General features: G+C 26.6%; 1 long non-coding RNA gene across 4 annotated transcripts; it reads right to left on the bottom strand.

The window, feature by feature from the left end:
* Positions 1–311: 311 nt before the first annotated feature.
* LOC149516770 (uncharacterized) lies at positions 312–21,564 on the bottom strand. Of its 4 annotated transcripts, none has more exons than XR_016345135.1 (4): positions 21,013–21,563; positions 20,570–20,655; positions 1,588–1,889; positions 312–1,143 (listed from the first exon to the last, which is right to left on the bottom strand). It is a non-coding gene; the product is annotated as an uncharacterized LOC149516770 (long non-coding RNA). The 4 variants fall into 4 exon arrangements; XR_016345134.1 differs by having other exon boundaries at positions 21,039–21,561; XR_016345137.1 differs by lacking the exon at positions 1,588–1,889 and having other exon boundaries at positions 21,039–21,563.
* Between the last annotated feature and the right edge of the window lie 583 nt (positions 21,565–22,147).

Below are 22,147 nucleotides of genomic sequence, written 5' to 3'. Positions count from 1 at the left end.
TATTTTGCAAAAAATTTTAACTAAAATGACCTTAAGCAAAAAGCTCAAAATTAATTAAATTAGACCTCAATTTTAATTTTGACAAATTGGTCTAAATAAACCCAAAATTTTAATTCTAACAAAATGACCTACATTTGATTGGTCCAAATGAAATTAAAATTAAAATTGATTTCAATTTAATTTTATATGGTTCAAAATCAAACAAATTTATTTGGCCCAAATTAATTAACAAAATAACCCAAATTAATTAAAGATAAGGCTCCCAAACTTAATAACCAAAATTTGGCCTAAGCAAAGTAGTCCAATAATAATAAAAAAATTCGTTAATTTCCAACAAATGGCCCAAGCCTAAAAGACCAAAAAAAAATTACTCAAAAAGGAAAAAAAAAAAGAAAAAAGCCCAATGTTTTAATTTACACCAAGAATTAATGACCTAATTACACAATGCCCCAAAATTACTCTTTAAAAGAAATGGCCTAACAAAATGAACCAAGACCTACCTAAACCGGATGGCCTAATAGCAAAATTGGCTCAAATTTGCCTTTTCCCTATCTTTTTCTTACATTAGGCGCGTGTAACTCATGCACCTGTCAGAGGTGCCTGGTGCACGTGTTACACGTGCCCGATAAACCGTTTGTGGCACATGTAACACACGTGCTACGCACGAGTTAAGCAAATGGGCTTGTGTAACACTACACGTGCCATAAGTCTTCTTTGCTTATTTCAGCTTGTTTCGAGTTTGTGATCCAACTTGACCTGATTCGTCCATAACTCACCATTTTTTAACCGTTTCGGACCAAAGAAGCCAAACTTCAACCTCTTTCAAACTCCACCATAGCAAAATTATAATTTGAAGCTAAAAAATGTAGAAAAATTGCATGAGTTTAAAAAACATGAAAAACGAAAGCTTCATTTAAAGCTTTAACGGTGGCATCCACTCAATCAACAATGGTTAATGACCTCCTCTAATACCAATTCTTAGTTAGCTGAAACTTCATCGGGTCACTAACATAAGTTTAAACTAAAATTAAAATGGACCTTGATGAGGACAAGAGCTCAATCTTACTTAATCAAGGTCCACAAAAGTGTTGTCGCTGCCACCTTCTGCTTCCCTATACCGCTTTCGAGGCTCTGAACAGCCACCTGCATAGAAACAAAAAGAGAACTGCTTTTTGCCTAAGAAATTGAAGTAATGAAAAATGGGCTAGCCTTATATATATATATATATATATGTATATATATATATATGTATATATATATATATATATATATATAGAGAGAGAGAGAGAGAGAGAGAGAGAGAGAGAGAGAGAGAGAGAGAGTGAGTGAGTGAGTGAGTGAGTTGAGAGCAAAAACTTCCCTTAACATGTTAGTCAAAAGTAACCTATCTCATTATAAGTGCAAATATAGAATTAAATAAAAATCACACTTAAGATAATCATATCACTTATTTGGGTATATGACAATATGATACCATAATAATTACTCATTAATTAATATTAATTAATATAATTCAATATATAATGATTTTGTTAGTCCATTAATATAAGATAAATACAACATAATACTTTTGTTCTTTTCTCACACCTTAAAAAATATCTCTCCTTGATCTTCTTTTATCAACCGGGCCTTTGATCATGGCATTGTCTGTAACAAAAAATTTGTTTGTTGTTTTGACAAGATACCGCAACTCTCCAATCTTCTTGTGATCGAGAACGGTGCAACTTCTCTTCCTGTAGCATTAATGAAAAAGAAGCAACTCCAAAAATAGGCAGAGAAGGAACAACTCAAGAACAAGAAGCAAGAGCCTCTGAATCCTTGGATTTTACGGGCGTAGCCTCTCATCCTTCCTGTTCATGTTTTGGCCCAACAGAAAGTCCTTCGAAAGCCTAAATCAAAACCAAATGCAACTGCAAAAGGTCATGGCTAGGCTCAGCACAAGACTGAGGCAGCAGAACCTCAACCTTCACAAAACTTGACTCTCAAAGAATATGAGGAAGGGCTTCTTGAAAAGAAGTTTTGATACTAAAAGAATGTAGGCTGAAGAGAGAAATTTGAACCTTGCTAGAGTCGATGAAACTTGTTAGGATGATAAAAGAGGACGGCCTTGCCATCAAGCAAAAGCATGAGAACAACAAGAAACTTAATAAAAAAGATGGAAAAAGCGTCGATGGCAAGAAAGATCATAAATCAATTAGCGTTAATGAATTTCTTAAACCAGTGAATCACTAGAGGACTTCTGCCAAAAATGACCACATCAAGTCTACTCCTTGCCCACGAGAAGATGAAGGTAGTGGGGAAGCTGCTTCTAGATTCAACTTAGGAGATCCTGGTCAGTTCCCTGTCTTACAAACTTTTCTCTTCTTTGCTATTACCTGTTTCAGTTCTTTATTTTGCTCAAAAGAAGAATTATAGAATTTATTATTAGCTTTTTTAATTCCTACTAGTAACGTGCCTACACATTGCTACAGGTCAAAATTTTTTTCGATTGCCATGTTTTAAAAAAAAAAAAAAAGCCATGATTTTTAAAAAGTGTTTAAAAAGTTGAATATATAAGTGAGAACACTAACAACATAAAGATGATATTAACTGCATCAGGTTTGTGACATTTAAAAAAAAAAAATTATATAATTAAATTATAAAGTTCTTAGTCATTCAAGAAACATAATAATTTAGTAGCTAAAAGGCATAACAATCAAAGTTAAAGCCAAAGCAGTATAGTTAAATGCAAATTTAAATGTTATTTGATTATGGTTGTGGTAGATAATAACATATAGGAAAGATCAAATAACCCATACTGATAATCACTTCCATAGCTTAAAATTGAAGATTCACGACCCTAATTATCAACAAAATTAGAGTGATAATGCAGCCTAGTAGTCTTACTTACCTTTAAGTGATTTTCAATCTCATCAACAATCCATGCAACAAACATATAATTGATCAATAAAAGATTTAGTTAAAAATTAGATTTAAGACATAGCTTGATTAAACTAAATAATCTTTACCCCATATAGCTAGTATGTTGGTAAAAGTCTCATTTATCACAAAATTATCTCACATATTATTTGCTTATTATAAGATCATTTTACAATACTCTTATGAAAATTCCGTGATCCTAAATAGGTTTTAATTAGCATTTTTCATACAAAACCAATATCATCATAAGACCTTTAAGGTTGGTGAACATACTTTATCAAGAACCAATTAAATACATAAATACAATGAGCAATTGAGGTTGTGTCCTATCGAACTATCTCATAGATTTGAAGAATGAAGACATTAAAATTTAATCGAGAAAGGTAATAATCAATTTACAACTATTATCAAGTTTATTACCAATTAAACACCCTATTGCTTGACCTCTTCGTTCATTTAATAAGGAAGTAAAATTATTTACTTAAAGAAATTCATTAACTGCATCAGAATTTAATAACCATATGGCAATCAACTCAAAGTTAATGCAAAAATAGGTATTGCAATTAATTAATTTTAAGTATTTAGGATGTATTAATCTTTGTGAACTTCTTACAAATTTTCAACCTTTAATTAACAAAATAATCAACTTAAACATATTCAATTCTTGTCTAGAGTCATCGAATCATATACATATTTTCATAAACAAAAAAACAGAATTAAAAGTCATGTAACCCCTTATCTCCCAATGCTAAATAATTGTTGCTCATATCTTTTAATGAAAATAATTTTAGAAACTTTTATATCAAAATTATCTCAAGAACACGAGAAAAATTAATTTGATTTATAAGGACTTTCCATAAAATTATAAATTAAAATCAAAGTATAATCAAAACAAAACCATAATATTGGTACCTGTAGCAACTTATGAGAGGTTCTTGGGGTGCCCCTACCATAACTTTTTTTTTTTTTTTTTTTGTTCTTTGCTATTTAATCAAGAAAAACCAATTCAAATTAAATCTTAAAAACAATTAATCAATTATTCAATATCCAACTTAAACAAAAAGGGAAAAAACCCATCTTTGTTTAAATATGCGCTCATTTGGATCAAAACCATATTTTTTAAGCAAAACTTTCTTGTCTTCAGCTGTCGAACCACTTCCTAGCTCTTTCAAAACAAAGATTACTTGAAAGCTACAATTATGCCATTTTATAATAGTAATATTGAAAATGATCTTTTAAAAATCTAGTTGGCAGTTTAAAGTTTTGTCTATGATCCAATGTTTGCAACTTCCTTCAAAGTGAGAAGCAGCTGTCAAAATTATTGATTAGAGCAAAGTAATTAGAAAGGAAATTTACTTGATCAAATCTCCTACTAGAACTTTTTACCACCAATCTTAATAGTGCATCAACAGCGTTCCAAACTTGAAACTCTCATCAAATCCATAATGTACAGTTGTACACATCAAAATATATATCAAAACTAAATATATGCTAAAAGCAACTCAATTAATCATTGCAACTACATGACAAAAATTTGAATGATCAACTTGAATTAGATTTCTTACCTTATATGATATGTTACAATGGCATTTTAATTATAATTTTCAAGCCAATAGGTTTAAGACTGAAAAAAATAATAGATCCGGCTAGCATTAAATAAAATATATACATAAAGATAACAATTATGATTGATTTTGAAAGCATTTTTTTAATAAGCATCATTGAGATGAAATCATCGATTACATATAAATTGTTTTAAATAGCAGTTGTTTAATAAGTGACAAAGATTGAGAATAATTATGGTCATATATTTCTCAACCAAATTAATAAATAATAGTATAAATTACGATTTTAAAGAGAATACACCATGAAATACTAATAAAATATCATTTGACTAATATTTTATGAGCATAATTTATTAAACAAAGAATTAAAATTGTTAACTAAATTCCTAATATCTCTTGCACCATAGTAACATATATTGCGAAAAAGGAGAAAATAACCTAAACAAGATATATTTATAATTATAATGTACGCGAAAGACCTAAATGCAAATATTGGCATAGGATTTCAAACATAAAAATCTAATGAGTAAAGTGATATATATTGATTACATTAATATCGCATTTAGCCAAAGAGAAAAAAGCATGAAAATGACATCTGGTTCGAACATGATAGCAAAAAGATGTACTCAAAAGAGGAACTAAGGTTACATTGCTAATGAATGTAGAAAGGTAGAAAAGAAAAAAAAATGTGCAATTAACTGTAGCAAAAGAAATAGTAGAATTTGAATCTACATTGCTAATGAATGTAGAAAGGTAGAAAGAAAAAATAGTGCAATTAACTGTAGCAAAAAAAAGTATAGTCATATGTTTCGTAAGAGTAATCCTAAGAACAAAAAATATAAAATAATTGAATGACCTATATTAAAGAAAAATTCTCTAATCTCTTAAACTATGAATGTGTAAGAATTAAAAATGGAAAGTTAAGAAAGGAAGCATATTAATAATTTTTCAAACATCTTACATAAATATATAAAAGTCAAAACTTTTAACAAAAAAGAAAAATGTCCAATGTTTATAGCTTATACTATTGACATGTGAACAACATTTATCAATCGCTACGTGTCCTGTATTAATTATATTTATTAATATTTATTTCTCTTTAAATTAATATAAATTGATTTGATTTCGTAAAAATTTTAAAATATTTCAATGTATTAATTATATATTTTTTAATTTTCAATTGACTTACCTTTTATTTCCAATAAAATATCATAAATTGTATATCAAAACTAAATCAATGATACATTATAATCAAAGAATTTTTTAATGATTCAAAGAATTAATAAATATTATAATTTCGGTCATTAAACATTTTTTTAATGATTCAAAGAACTTCTATTGAAATTTAATCAAAAATATTATAAAAAATTTAATAACTATTATAATTATGGTAAGGAGTTGATTCTTTAATCAATTATTTGATACATTCATATTTGATTAAATATGATATCCAACTAAGTAATAGATGTTATTCACTATAAATATATAGAAAAATAATATAATAATTTTATATATTTATATAAGATTAATGATACATTATAATGTTAAAATTTTATTTTGTTATAAAATCAATCATACATTATAACATTAGATATACGAGTTGTTACCAATAAGCCGTATATCCCATTTTATATAAATACATAAAAATCAAAACTTTTGGTAAAAAAAAAATCTAATATGAATAATCTATTTTTTTACATATGAATTGCTTTGAAAAATCGCCACATATCCTATGTTTAATTATTTCAATTTGACTTCATATACATTTTATTAATTTAAAAAATATTTATTTAGCTAAATTAAGTTATTTATTTTCTTATAAATATTCAATATTCTTGTCTTTTATAAATGTGTTACAATTAAATTATCTTAAATCATTTTCAACCAAATTCAATTTTTAATGTTAAACATCAAACATGAATATTATAAATAAGAAATATATTTTAAAAGCATTGACTATTAAATGACCGTGATTTTAGTATTTAATTAAGAAATAATTTATATATTTATTTACCTAAATGAATATATAAGACATATAATCTTAAAAATTCAAACCTAAAATAAAAGTCTAATTAGTTGGAAACATATTTTAATATTTCTTTCTATACAAGTATTAATTATAATTGGTATAATTTATCGTCTTACAAGAATTTTTCAAAATATTAAGTATAGACTCTTCAAAATAAAATATATATTACATAAATAATCAATAACACATTATAATTTTATGCATAAATTACTCTCAATTTATAAAAATCTCTCAATTTCTTATTATAAATAGAGAATCCTATATACTAAAAGTACTAAGTTACTCTTCAAAACCATCCAAATGTATTGATTTCTTTATAATCAAGAAAATTTTGATCACCAAGTTACATTTTTTTATGTTCATAAACTTTTTGCTTTATGAAGTTTGTTGGTTAATTTTATTTCTTTGTTATTCACTTTGTTATGTATATTCATATTTTATTTATCTATTTATTTTCAACATTAGCTGTTTTAAAAAAAAAAAACTTTTGAATGGAATAATTTTATATGTTTTATCTCTTTTTAGTTTTTAGTCTTTGGATATTTTGTCAGATTTTTTTGCATGGATGTGAGCAAAGTGAGATAATAGATGTGAGCAAAGTGAGATTTTTTAATTAAGTTTAGAGATTCTTAGAATTTGGCACAAGTTTTTGCTTTCCTATTTACCTTTCATCTAGAGTTTTATTCATGTTTAATATGTAATATATGGTTTCAATCTCATTCGCCAAAGAATACAAATTCAATTTGAACTATTTTGACTTTTGTGAATACAATGCAAGGATGGACCCCACCTAACCAAAGGTTTGCTGTTGTTATTTTAAGTTTTAGATGTCTTGCACCAAAGTAAGGGGTAGCACCAAGCAAAAGTTTCTACAAAAAAATTGATTTTATGTGGAATAAATTTCTATGGTTTGGAATCAAACATTATTTAATTTTGCATAAATATCACTATTAGATAAGATATGATATAAAGCATTTTTCTTTATATTATATAGGTACATTTTGATATGCAATATTTTTATTTTTTCCATTATTTTACAGTGAAATTTTTTATTTTTTATATAAAATTTATTTGTTATATTATATATAATTGAGTTACATGTATATAATTGTATATAATCGCACAAGCTTAAAACTAGTAAATATATAAAAGTCAAAGCTTTGGCGAAAAAGAACAATATTCAATGTGGAAGACTTATAATATTGACATGTGGATAACTTTTATCAATTGTCATGTGTCTTGTATTAAATATATTTATTCACATTTATTTCTTTTCAAATTGGTTTGATTTGATTTTATAAAAAATTTAAAATATTTCAATGCATTAATTATATTTCTTTTCTTTTAAATTTTCAATTGACTTACCTTTTATTTCCAATAAAATATCCTAAATCTTACATAAATATATAAAAGTCCTTGGTAAAAAAGGAAAAAATCTAACGTGGAATGCCCATTCTTTTGACATGTGGATAATATTAGACAATCCGTATGTGTTTTGCATTTAAAAAATATACATTCTTAATTTAATAAATAATTTTTTGAACAAATTAATTACAATTATTCACTTATAAATAACTAAAATTCTTGCTTTCAATAAATAAACTACTATTAAATACATTAAATCACTATCAATTAAATTAAATTAAATTAATTAGACAAAAAAATTTTTCTTTTATATTATAAGTTTCCAATCGGTCACAGATTAAGACAATTTAAAGTACACTATATATATATATATATGGTAATAAGTTTTTTTTTTTTAAGAAATCTGACAATGAAGGCTAGCATTTATTTACTTTTCTTGCTATGGAAACAATTAAATTAAACAAATTTTACAATTTTGATTTTTCACCTAAAATCATAAAGATTTTCCTTTGCCATAAATAGTTTATGTTGCCTATAAATACCTCCATGAAAGTGAATGTAGACATGGGTTTTAAACTTTACCGACTAACTTTGCATTTTTTATTTTTTATGAAATAATCAATAAATGTTAAAACATTTTTATTTTATCTTCTTTTTTTAACAAAATTTAACCTTTGTGCTACCTTAATTTATCGATTTGTAGTATATTATATAGTATACATCCTTAGTTTTATATATTTTATTTTATTTATTCTTTTTATAATTAGTTTTTACATTATTTTGATTTATTAAGTTATTAGATTATTTATATTATTTTGGATACCATAAAATTTTTTTACAGTTCCATTGGCAAATCTTATCTTTTCATTAACTTATTTTAGTACTTAGTAAGTTTGTTTCATTATTAATATCTTTATATTAGTAGTATTGTAAATGATTTTATTTTTAAACTTTATTATCTTCTTTTCTTAGTATTTTTTATGAATAAATGTTTATAAATCATATCTATTATTTTTCATATATAAGAAAAGCTGTATTTTGGAAAAGAATAATAGTTTAAAAAAGTGTTCATTTTTTTAAAGTGGGTTTTTTTTTTTTTTCAAATTGAATATATATACATACGCATATTTAATTGTATATTTAATATTTTATTTTTTGTAATTTTTTAACTAAGTCAAAGAGTATTATTATAGATGAAATACTATTTCAATGTAAAATACTTTTATATAATGTTCTTTAATTCAATAAGAGTACATTTTAATTCATAAATTTCTCCATTAAAACATTTGGATAAATTTATGTCTAATCTTTCATTTTTTTTCTTCTTATTTATCCTTTTTTAGGTATGCATTGTTTATATACAAAAATCTTCCACCTATTTTTGTGCAATCAAAATGAAAAGAAAAAGGGAAGATTTTATATTTATCTTTTTTTATTAATTATTGTATTTATTACTATATGTAAAAATATTATGCGATAAAATCTTTTATTATCTATATTGGCATTATTCAGTAATAATCGAAAAATGTATTAAATACCAAAATCAACTATTCACGATATAAATTATTTGTTACATTGTTTTTGTAATATATAAATCTGTGTTTACAATAAAAGAATTTACTATTAATGATGTCAATTAAAGTTTTATTATCTTTTATATGAATTTTAACTACGAGTAATTTAAGATAAATAATAGAAAGTAATTTTTACTCAAGTTAAAAAAAAATAACTGTTGACTATTTGTCATAACGTATAGATCCGTAAATCTACAGCTAGACATAGATTAAAGAAGTCACCATAAATCTTTTTTGTTTAGGTATAATTGGTCATTTGATCAAATCTGTGTTATTCAAAGAGGGGTCTTAAAATTTATATAGGTATCTTTAAATAATAAAACTCTAATCCACGAAACTAGATTTTAGGTTCGGGAGTATGGTTATGTGTAAAGAAGATTATAACACCCCCATGAGCCCATCCAAAGGATGGTACCAATTTGATTTCAAATTATCCAAGCTTTAAATATGTTTATAATTTACCAAAATATTTAACATTGAAAATTAATCTTAAAATTAATCAAATAGTTTGGTAATAATTTACGATAATTTTCTTATATCAAGAGTATTCATGGAGATTAGTGTCTCACTATGAAGAGGCTTCGTCATCAGATTTATTAATATATAGTTAAAAAAATAATCAGTAAAATCTTTTAATAGTTTGGTAAGATATACTTTGATATAGTTCTCCAAATAGTTTGATAAAATTTTATTTAAAAAATATTTAAAAAATTTTATTTTTGAGAAAATTTATTAAATCTTCTAATAGTTTGACAAGATTTAATTTATGATGCAATCTTCTAACACTTTGGTACGATGAAAATATGATATTTTATCAAAAAGTAATTTATGAAATTCTCTAATAGTTTGACATAATTCATAAAAATTTAAATTCATAAAAAATCCTCTAATAGTTTGGTGGGATTTATGAATCGATTTTAAAAACATTTAATTATCATTTTTTTTCATAAATATATAAAATGAAACTCACAAAGAAAAAAAATCATAATAATAAGTAATGTATTTTGTTCAATTTAAAATAATAAATAATAAGAATAAATAAAAATAAATAAAAATAAAATAAATAAAATATGAAAAATAAAATCAAAACAAAAAATGGAATGGATAATGAAAAGACAATACCAACTTTTGGGTCGGGTTGTGGATGGTAAAACACGCAAATTTGAGTACCTCAAATTTCAAGCTTTTCTTCAGAAGTATTTAAGTGTGCCTCTTTTTTTAAAATGGTTATTCTTTTGTTTTCTCTCTAACTGATTTATAGGTGTCAAAAAATTGATTAATAAATCTAAAAAATGGATAGAAAATTTTTAAAAACCCAACAAATTATCTAAAAAACTAAACCCAAAAATCCATAGAATACAAAACTCCACAGAAATTCAAACCCAAAAACACTAAATCCCCATTTTAAAAAATCTAAATAAATTAAACCTAGAACTTAAAACCTATTGGTTGCTAAATAAATTTCTCTATTTTCTCTTAAGAGTGTATGCGTCATCTTTTTTTTCTGAATGCTCCCTTTTTTTTTTGTGTGCTTGAATACCATTTTTTAGGGATTTGATCTTTCTTTTATTTTAGCAAGTAAATTGAATCTAGGATTGTGATTAAATGTGATTTAATTTGATTATAATTTTATTGCGATTTTGTAATATGAGATTTGATTTTTAGTTTTCCCTTTTACAATATTTGCATGAATTAAACGAAAATCACTTTTTTTATTTTTCTCTCTTTTTTACCTTTTAAAAAAAAAAAACAAGTAAAATCAAATCAAATCAAATTAAAATTGAAAACTTTCCTATTAGGCTCAAAGCTTCAATTTTTATGTTAAAAATATCTCTGACAAAATAAGATGTCTACAATTGCCCCTCTTAGCGCAGTTTTTTGTGAAACAGAAATTGTGCAAAGACAAAAGACATCTATTTTGTTCAAGTTTGAAAAATCAAATCAAAATTCAAAGTTAAAATGATTTGAATGAAGTCAAATTAGAATGTGAAAATGAGTGAATTGAATCAAAGTCGAAAGTGAACGAGGTGTGCCAAAATGCAAATGACTAAAACTGAGCAGTGAGTCAAAAAATTAAAATGATTTGAATCGAGCCAAGATAAAAAATGAGTGACTGGGATTGAACCACGAGTTAGAAAAATAACATGATCTAAGAAAAATAATATGATCTAGACTAAGTGGAGATCAAAAGCAAATGACTAGGGATCGAATCGCGAGTCAGAAAAAGAACATGATCTAGACCAAACCAAGATAAAAATTGAATGATAGAGATTGAACCACAGGTTAAAAAAATAAATGAATTAGATTGAAACAAGATTGAAGATGAGTAACAGGGATAGAATAGCAGTTCAAAAAATTAAAATTCAAAATTTTAGCTTGAAATCCAAAGATTCATAATTTGAAAAATTCAAAGATTTGTAAGGTTCCATAACGAAATTTAAAAAGTCCAATATTTTAAGATCCACAATAAAATTCGCAAAGATTCAATATTCATAAAGGTTTTTAGATTTGCAAGAATGAAATATTCGTAAGATTCTAAGTTTCACAGAGGTTCTAAATTCACAAAGGTTTCAGGTTCACAAAGACTTTCAGATTCATAAGAATGGAAGATTCGTAAGATTTCAAGTTTCGCAGAGGTTCTAGATTCGTAAAGGTTTCAGGTTTGTAAGGATTTTCAGATTTGCAAGATTTTAAATTTCGCAAAAGTTTTAGATTCGCAAAGATTTCATAACAAAATCAAAAGAGTCAGAAAGATAAAATGACCAAAATCGAATCTAGGTCGAAGATGAATGATTAAGATTGACTCGTGAGTTGGAAAGAAGATTTGGACCAAGCTAAGATAAAAAATGAGTGACAAGATTGAATTGTGAGTCAAAAAGACAAAGCGACCAAGATCCAGTCAAAGTCGAAGATGAATGACCAAGATCAAACTACTAGTCAAAAAAGTGATCTAGATTAAGCTGAGATAAAAAATGAGTATAACTAATAAAGCAACGATGCAGATGCATGTCTTATCTAGGATGCAAATGCAATTATCAAGGATTTAAACATAATTTATGTAATACAAATGTTACTAAATCAATGTCATGAAATTTTAATTGTGATAACAAGGTTCTCAAGACTCCACCATTCTTTCTTAGCTTCTCAGTACTAATAATCTCAAAAAAAATTTTATCAATTGATTCATATCATTTTCTTCATCTTGTCACAACTTATAGGTCATGCTAACTAATCTATCACTGAATTCATCGTTGAGTCACCTTATTTGGCCTTTTTAAATCATTTTCTTAAGCTTCTTTTTTTTCTTCTTAGATTTCTTTCAAAAGAATTAAAAAATCTTTTACGAATAATGTCATTCATTTATTTACCATCATTTTAATTCATGACAAATATGATATATTTCTTTGATTCATTCAAATGATGTACATTTAGTAAAAAATAAAAAAAATAGATTTTTATTATTGAAAGAAAAAAAGGTATGGTCAAGAACAACTTAAAAATAAATAAAAGCAAAATGTTATGATTGTGTAAATGAGATATCAACATCCAGAATAATGACTGTTCAGATAATGTTGAACTCAAACTTAGAATTCTCTTTAAAAAACACATTCCATCAATATCTTCATCTTTGAGCCAATCATCTTCATTCCTGAAACCTTCACATTAAGTTATTTTTTTAAGTTTTCATCTTTTCTAAAATCACCGTTTTGAGTTTTCAGCTTAAGTCTCATTTTTTTTATTTTTTTATTTTTTTTTGTATACCTCTTTCTTATCTTTTTTTCCCTTTACCTATCAGTGACACTTTGATCAAAGTCTCAAGCAATTTAATGGTAAATTTGCTTTAATTCAATTTATGATTCTCCAATTCGAGTATTCACATTCGATCAAAATAGACTTTTAAAGGACATAATGTAGGTTAAGGTAATGGGTTATGAAAAAAATGCATAAAACAAACCCAAATTATATTTAAAAAGTTATCAAACCAAGAAATTTTTTTTTTCATACAAAGCACCTTAAGAGTTTACCCCATTAATTTTTTCTTCATTTTTATTTTTATTTTCATTTATTTTCATTATTTTTTTCATCATTTTTCAAGAAAATTTTGAGCACTATAAGGTTTTGCCCCTGAAAATCACTAAGGACAAACAAGCTTTTCAAACTTTGCCCCTAGTATAGGGGTGATCTTTGGTTAGGGCTCCTTAAAAAAAATTTTCAACAGGCTCAAATGAGATAACAAACGATAATTTTACTTTTTTTTTTTTAAGGATAGAAGAAAGATGACCATTTCTCATCTCGAATATATTCAATGAAGAATATTTATTGATCGAGAACAAACTTGTGAATGAACAATTGCAAAGATCATGTGTTACATCAATTTCGAAACTCTTCACCAAATTTATCTTCTTTTTATTCAACAGTGCCAATGAATCAACAATCTCAACTTATCAATCGGATCATCAAAAATGATGTTTTCAAAATCAAATCCTGAGTTATTATCATGACTGTCTGAACATTCATTATTCGAAATCAAATAATGAATATAGTAAAAAAATGTGATAATGTAAAAATATATAATGGTGATTCACACAAAAGATAAAATAACATAAAAATACATCAAATCTATCACTTTTATTAAAATGATAAAAAATAAGATGAAATCTAAGTACATAAAAGAAATTTATATTCTCAAAAAATCCTAAGATGATAATCAATTTCAATCAAACTTTTCAAACCCTGGGTGATTGGGCAAAAGATTTTTGTAGATATTCAGCATTTTTGATTCATTAAAGCTCATCGAGCTTGCTCGAATCAAACTTTATACTTTATGCTTGAAAACAGGTTAGGTTTCTATGAAATAACCCACATTTCCATTATTGTAGTCACATGTGACATTAACATTATATCATTTGGGATAAGGTGGTCTCAATAGTTTCAAAAGGACTAAGGATACTAAGTTATTATTAACTAACTTTGAAAATAGCTCAATATAGATTATAGGGATATGACCACTATAAGCTTTCACTTGGATACCCTTGGATTTTCCCAAACCACTTACTTTATTGTTAGGCCTTAAAACTGGTGTAGCAACAGGGTTAGGCTTATATGCAAGTGTTTGAAAAGCTAGCAGATAAGGACTTAGAACGATGTTGTTCATGGGTAAAAAATAAAACTGGTAAGGAACTTTTACAATATTATTGACTGTTAGGTAGTAAGCAGGATGAACATATGATAGTTATGGAGCATAACTTCTGGATTGCTACCTCTCAAAACTCATCGTTTGGGCTTCATCCCCTTTTTTCTTAGGCATTCCATCTTTTTTGGCACTATTGGTATTTCTCTTTTCAAGCTTACCACTCTTGATGGTATTTTCAATAATTTTTTTTGAGATCACTATATCAGTAAAATTCTTTATTGCGTTCTCTATCATCTTCTCATAATAAAAAAACTTTAAAGTACTTACAAACAAAATTGACGTTTTTTTTTAGTTAAGAAAAGCTACACTTGAGCAATGACATCCTACCTTTTTTGGACATACTTCTTGAAAAACTTAGATGCTTTCTTCTCTATTCCTTACATGAAAAGTGATCAAGCACTATATCTATGATGTGGCGATATTGATTAATAAAAGATTGAGTCAAATCCTTTCAAGATCTTATACGAGTCCTGTCTAACTATACATACCACCTTGTAGTAGATCCGATTAAGCTGTTCTAAAAAACATGCATGAATAACTTCTCATTACTAGCATGTGCTATCATATTATGACGTTACATTGTAACATGTGTAATGAGACACTTAGTACCATTGTACTTTTCAAACTCTAGCACTTTGAATTTCGGGGGTATCATCACGTTTGATACCAAATAAAATCTCACAGTATCCATGGATCCATAAAAATTAATGCTTTTTATTGTTTGTAATCTTTGTTCAATCATGCTCATGATTTGATCACTATTAGAGTCTTATGAGAACGTAGCCATTTGCAACTTCATTTTTTCTTTTATCTCATCCAAATTGGAGATTTAGATAGGCTTAACTACCTTTTAAGCGAAGATAAGACTAGTATAACTCTAAACATTCCTTTAACTAGGTGCATAAGGCATTCTCGGGTAACTATAATTTGGGAATGTGGTCTATTGTGACTGAAAGCTTAGAGTGATTTGGGTCTGATATGGACCAAAACCTGAAAGATACAATAATTCAATAACTTCATGTAAGATATCTTTTTCTATTGCTTTTTCTTTATTTATCTTTTTTAGAGTTTCAAGGATCTCACTTAGCTTCCCCTTAATTACCTCATGAGCTTTTTCCAACATTTCGAAATGATTTACATTATCTTTTTTCATCTTTTTAGCTTTAGCCCAGGTGTTACACGAATGTTGAATTATTCTTGCATCTTAGTACCATAATCTAGAATAAGTGATCTTGACATGATTTGACATAATGAATAAATGGTCATGAATAAATGTAATGCAACACGTGTATGTTTATAAATATGCACAAGAAAAAAAATAAACAAGACAAAAAAATTGATTAGTCACCTCAGTAGAAAATACAAAATAAACATCATAAAACAAGTAAAATAACAACATGACCCTAAATTTTAAATTAACTATAAAAGGTGGAAGGACATGGCTTTACCTATGGTTAAGCTCTTAAAGTTAACTATATAAGGTTTGGATTACATCTAAAATGTTCTCAAATTGTTCCTTATATTATTGTCCATCACAGACTAATCAGGCACCCCGATTCTCGCCCATCATAGGCTACAAATGAAAATGATTCAATCTAAATTAGAGTGTTTCATAAGCACATACAAAAACATGAAATCTCACAAAGGCATAAGTACTTCACTTTCTCCTAAGAGATAGAGCTCTAATAGAGAGCTTATGCCATGCACATGTCAATGAATTATAGATATATGAAATAAATAAATGAATTGACAAACAAAATATAAGCAAGGGAAAAAATAAGAAAGAAAGAAAATAATCTCAAATTTATTAAGCGAGACTTGAATAATAAGAAATCATTTACTGGCCTGACTCTTGATGTCCCTAGTGGAGTCGTTAAATTATTATAACATATAGATATGTGGACCTATCGTTAGACATGGATTAAGAAAGTTACCACCAGTTTTTTTTATTTAGGTGTAATTGATCATCTGATTGAATCTGTTTTATTCAAAGAGGAGTTTCAAAATTTACTTAGGTATATCTAAACAGTAAACTCTGATCCACGAAACTAAATTTTATGTTCAAGAGTACAGCTACGTGTAAGAAAGGTAAAAACACCACCGTAATGCCTATCCAAAGGATGATACCAGTTTGATTTCAAATTATCCAAACCTTAAATATGTTTATAATTTATCAAAATATTTAATATTAAAAATTAATCCTAAAATTACTCCAATAGTTTAGTAGTAATTTAAGATAATTTTTTCCCTTCAAGAGTATTAATAAAGACTAATGTCTCACTCTAAAGAGATTCCATCGTCGGATTTATTAATATATAGTTAAAAAAATAATTAGTAAAATTTTCTAATAGTTTGGTAAGATTTACTTTGATACAGATCTCTCAATAGTTTGGTAAAATTTACTTTGATGCAGATTTCTCAATAGTTTGGTAAAATTTACTTTAATGTAGATTTCTCAATAATTTGATAAGATTTTATTTAAAAGATATTTATAAAATTTATTTTTGAGAAAATTTATTAAATATTTCAATAGTTTGACAACATTTAATTTAAGATGCAATCCTCTAATAATTTGGTAGGACAAAAATGTGATATTTTATCAAAAAGTAATTTATGAAATTTTCCAATAGCTTGACAAAATCCATAAAAATTTAAATTCACAAAAAATCCTCCAATAGTTTGATAGGATTCATGAATCGATTTTAAAAACATTTTATTTTCATTTTTTTCATAAATAAGTAAAATAAAAAAAATCATAACAATAAGTAATGTATTTTTTCAATTTAAAATAAGAAATAATAAGAGTAAATAAAAATAAACAAAATAAAATAAATAAAATAAGAAAAATAAAATAAAAATAGAAAATGAAGTAGAAAATGGAAAGAAAATACCAATGATTGGGTTGGGTTGTGCATGGTAAAATACGTGGATCTAGGTGCCTCAAATTTCAGGCTTTTTTTCAGAAGTGTTTGAGTATAACTCTCTTTTTAAAATAGTTATTATTCTATCCTCTCTCTATCTGATTTATAAGTGCCCAGAAATTAACAAATAAATCCCAAAAGTTGACTGAGAAATTTTAGAAACATAACAAATTGTCTAAAAAACTAAACCCAGAAATCCCTAGAATGCAAAACTCTACAAAAATTCAAACCCTAAAACACTAAATCCTAATTCTAGAAAATCTAAACAAATCAAACCCATAACCTAAAACCTCTTCATTGCTAAATAAATTTTTATCTTTTGTCTCAAGAGTTTCTGCATAATTCTTTTTTTCTAAATTCTCCCCCCTTTTTGTGTGTGCTTGAATACCATTTTATAGGGATTCAATCCCTTTTTATTCTGGTAAGTAAATCAAATCTAAAATTGTGATTGCATGTGATTTGATTTGATTATGATTTTATTGCAATTTCGTAATATATGATTTGATTTTAAGTTTTTCTTTTTACAAGATTTGCATGAATCAAGCCAAAATCACTTTTTTTTCTGATTTTTTTATTTTACCTTTTTTTTAAAACAAGTAAAATCAAATCAAATCAAATTAAAAATTTCCTATTAGGCCCAATGCTTCATTTTTTTGTCTTAGAAAAATCTCAGACAAAATAAAATATCTACATTATTAATAAAATTAAAACTAATTATAGCAAAAGTACTTAAATTAGTAGCAATTACTCATTTAATATTTTGTCAACCACTCCCATGATAAAGGCAAGCAATAGAAATAGAATCAATGAAAATTTTAATATTTATATATATAGTTTTAAAATTATTATACTATATCTTTTTAAAATTATTTTTCAAATAAAATTCTTTTGTGTATTTGAATTTTGTAATTGAATTTTCATTTATATATCCATTTGGGTTAATAATTATACGGAAGTAAGTTATTATTATAAATCTAATATATAAGTTTTTTTTTAAAGAATAAATAACTTATCTTAAATTGAAATAAATATAAAAAATGCAAAATTAATAAAGCAACCATAAGTTAATCCAAAATTTTTCTATAAGATGCATTCACTTTCTTTTCTTTAACAATATTGGGCATTGAATATTTTAAAAGTTTTATTTACTTAGATATCATTTGGATATATGTATATATAAAATTGTATTTTTTTATTAAGCATATTATTTATACGTATAATTATATATATATAAATAATAACTCGTTCATTACATGGGCCACAAACTAGTTATTTATAAAGAAAAGAAAAAACAAATGTATGAAAAGAAACATGAAAAAAAAAGTTACATGCAAACAAAATTAATTAAAAAAACAAAAAAGTAATACATATACATATATATATATATACATATATATTTTTAAAAAAAGTAAATCAAAAGAAAGTAATCAAGAAATAGAGAAATAAAAAAGGAAAAAAAGAAGCATCTGATATTTTGTTCAGCTACAAAAATTACAAATAAAAACATGGAAGAGATCAAATGTACATTCAAGTGAAAAAAAAAAAGAAAAAGAAAAACTAAAGTAATAAAAAGATGAATTATTCAAACAAAGGCAAACACTAAAAACATAAAAATGTAAAATAAATATACAATACATTCGAAATTTCATATTAAGTATATATTTTGCTTAGAAGAATGAATGTTCAACACCAAATGCTTGGCAGCCTTCTAAAATCCAAGACAAACAGATTTTGATAATTAGCAATAAATTTTAATAATATAAACACACCACACACTTATTAAAGGAAAAGGACAACTGACTGTTTGCAGTACCAAACGCTTGGTAGCCTTCTAAAATCCAAGAAAACCATATTTTTGATAGTTAGCAATTTATTTTAGTAATATAAACACACCACAAACACTGAATGAGAAAGTTTCATCTTCTTTTTAATTTTGAAAACAAACATCTTTGAAAACTTTTTAATTTTTCATTCATGAAAATAAAAACTTTTTATTTCTCGGTCAATGATTAATTTTATTAATAGGATAATATCATAATGTTCAGTTCATCTCTATGTAAATAGAGTCAAAAGGAACAAAGTTACAAATATGCCACCTCACGTTACACCTATCATCATAACAATCTCTATTACAACCAAAGCATGGAAGAGATGAGGGCTACCTAATCCCATTTAAGCCAAATGATCAGTAAAAAATGTTAGCTTCCCCTAAGGTATGAACGAAATCCACCATTCCATTGATGTCACTAAGCTAATCAATTTCATCCAAAGTTTTTCATAGTTTTCAAGGCCTAGATTTGCTATTACACACCCAGCTAACAGCCACCTTCAAATCTGATTCTATGATTAACATTTTTTTTCTTTAACCAAGGAAAAGCTGAAAAAACCACGAAAATAGCTTTTATAGCTAATATCTTACCACATTCAACTCTTGTTAACCCAAGGGGCCATAGAATGAACCGTGAATATTCCATCTCGTATCCCTTAAAACTTCTCGACAACCAGTGGGATGGGGCTTGCCCTTAACTAACCCATCAGCATTAAACTAAAACACTGTATCACTAAAAAATGACCATTAAACAACAATTTCTATGCCATCCCATCTCTTCTCCTAAAAGACGGATTTGTTCCTAGCTAACGATAATCTCTACAGAGTACACCACGCATTGATAATCATCTATTTTTGACACTGCCCCTCAACGGAACCCACTCACATTAACATAGAAAATCCTCAACTTTGGCAAGCAATGCCTATGTCAGACCCCTCCATTTAAAAACGAATCCCCTGACAATCCAAGAGTTATTTATTCACACTTTATAAAGACACTAACGTCATTATTTATTCACACCCAAAGAACACCAATAGGACACTATTTAATTAATAGCTACTAATCATTCCTACTTCATTCAATTACCGATAAATAGAATGCCACCGTTATTCAACTTAACACATACCACAAATTCGTCTAATAAAATAAAATATAAGGATAAAGAAAAATTACCCATTAATCGCTGTATAGGGATAATGTTCACGTTTCTGATCCTTCCAAAAACTGTAGTTTTTTAGTCACCACTTCTTTATGATCTCCTATATAAATAATACCAAGTTGTTTACCCATTCTCCAAAATCACAACGGAATGGAGAAATAAATACAGAACTCAAGATTCTCAGCATATCATCAGTATGAAACTAGGAATTAAAAAAATTAGCTTTTTCAACATGCTTTTTTTTTAATTATTTTTTCATGTTTCAATTCCATTGGAAAATGCCTTTGTTGATGTTCCTACAAGCCATTCGAACCATCAAAATTAACAAATAGTGCTAAAAGACCATTATAGCTAGCAATTACAACAATATATCACTTCCCGCGAACTACAACATCATCTTAGCCATAAAAACATGAATCAGCAACCATTAAAAAAAAAAAAAACTTCGCTCACTTACTTACGGGTTTTGAATCGTTAGTGTACCTTGCGTGCAAGTCTCTCTGTGAATTTGGGATTGCAAAAAACATTGTCCGATTTGTCTGACGTCAAGCAGATATAGGTAACGGTGGACGGCAACAATAATGATGAATTTTCGGCGAGGTTTTTGAGAAATCTAAACTGGTGGAAATGAAGAGTAAAGGGCAGATAGTAACATAGAAAAATTTCAGATGATTTGAGTTGACGGAAGTGGAGTTTTTAAAGGTTTGAAGTTATGGTTTAGGCTTAGATCTTGGCTTTTATAAGTTGTTTTTGAAAAATTCAACCCGATAAATGTGAAGAGGGAATAAGAGGAGTTTTTAAGTTAAATTTTGAAGAAAATCCGTTGCTAGAACATAGTGGGTGATGACAGAGGAACGATGAAAGAGAGGCCGACGTTTAATTTTAGAGAGTTGTGAGGGAGTGGTAGTGTTTAGAGGGGGAAGATGTGAGAAAATGAAACAAAAAATATTGAAGGTTTTATATTTGCCTGTAGAGAAGAGATGGAAAAAAAACTGAAAGGGGCAATGAACATGTGAGACGTGGATAGGCTTAAAGATGGTCAACAGAGGGTTTAATATGAGTAAAATAATAGTATGGATTGGCTTTGTGAATTCCATCTTTAGTTCTAAACCTTTTTATTTTGATTCCACTTTAATCCTTAATCTCTTAATTGTTTCATTTAAATTTCTTATCTCTTTAAATTAATTTAATTGTGATCTTTCAATTAAATATTTTATTAAAACCAAAAAATTATCTACGTGGGATAACACCTAATATCTTTAAGTGGGATGACATGTATTGGTCAAATGGAATTCCTCGTACTATAAAGTCTTGCTCGAATAAATTTAATATTTTTTTATTTTGAAAAAAGTAATTTTTTTTTCATTGTTAAAATTAAAAAACAAGCCCTATAAACTCTTTGCCTAATCTTTCTTCATTGCGCCTTTCATTCTTAAAAGAAAAAAACATCATAAACACTATGAACCATATTCAAACAAACCAAGACACTTTTTAATGTCATCAAGGAAATTCAAATGAAAAAGTTCAAGTCTTAGCAATGCAGAGCCTATCAATAAAGAAAAGGTATGCGATTGTTGTCTTGCCTTTTTATT

This window comes from Durio zibethinus, chromosome 9, assembly GCF_047325235.1.
Source record: "Durio zibethinus cultivar Kanyao isolate XHJ-2024 chromosome 9, ASM4732523v1, whole genome shotgun sequence".
Classification (NCBI taxonomy): Eukaryota; Viridiplantae; Streptophyta; class Magnoliopsida; order Malvales; family Malvaceae; genus Durio; species Durio zibethinus.
Note: the sequence above shows the minus strand (reverse complement) of the source record. Positions and strands in the feature narration are given on the sequence as shown.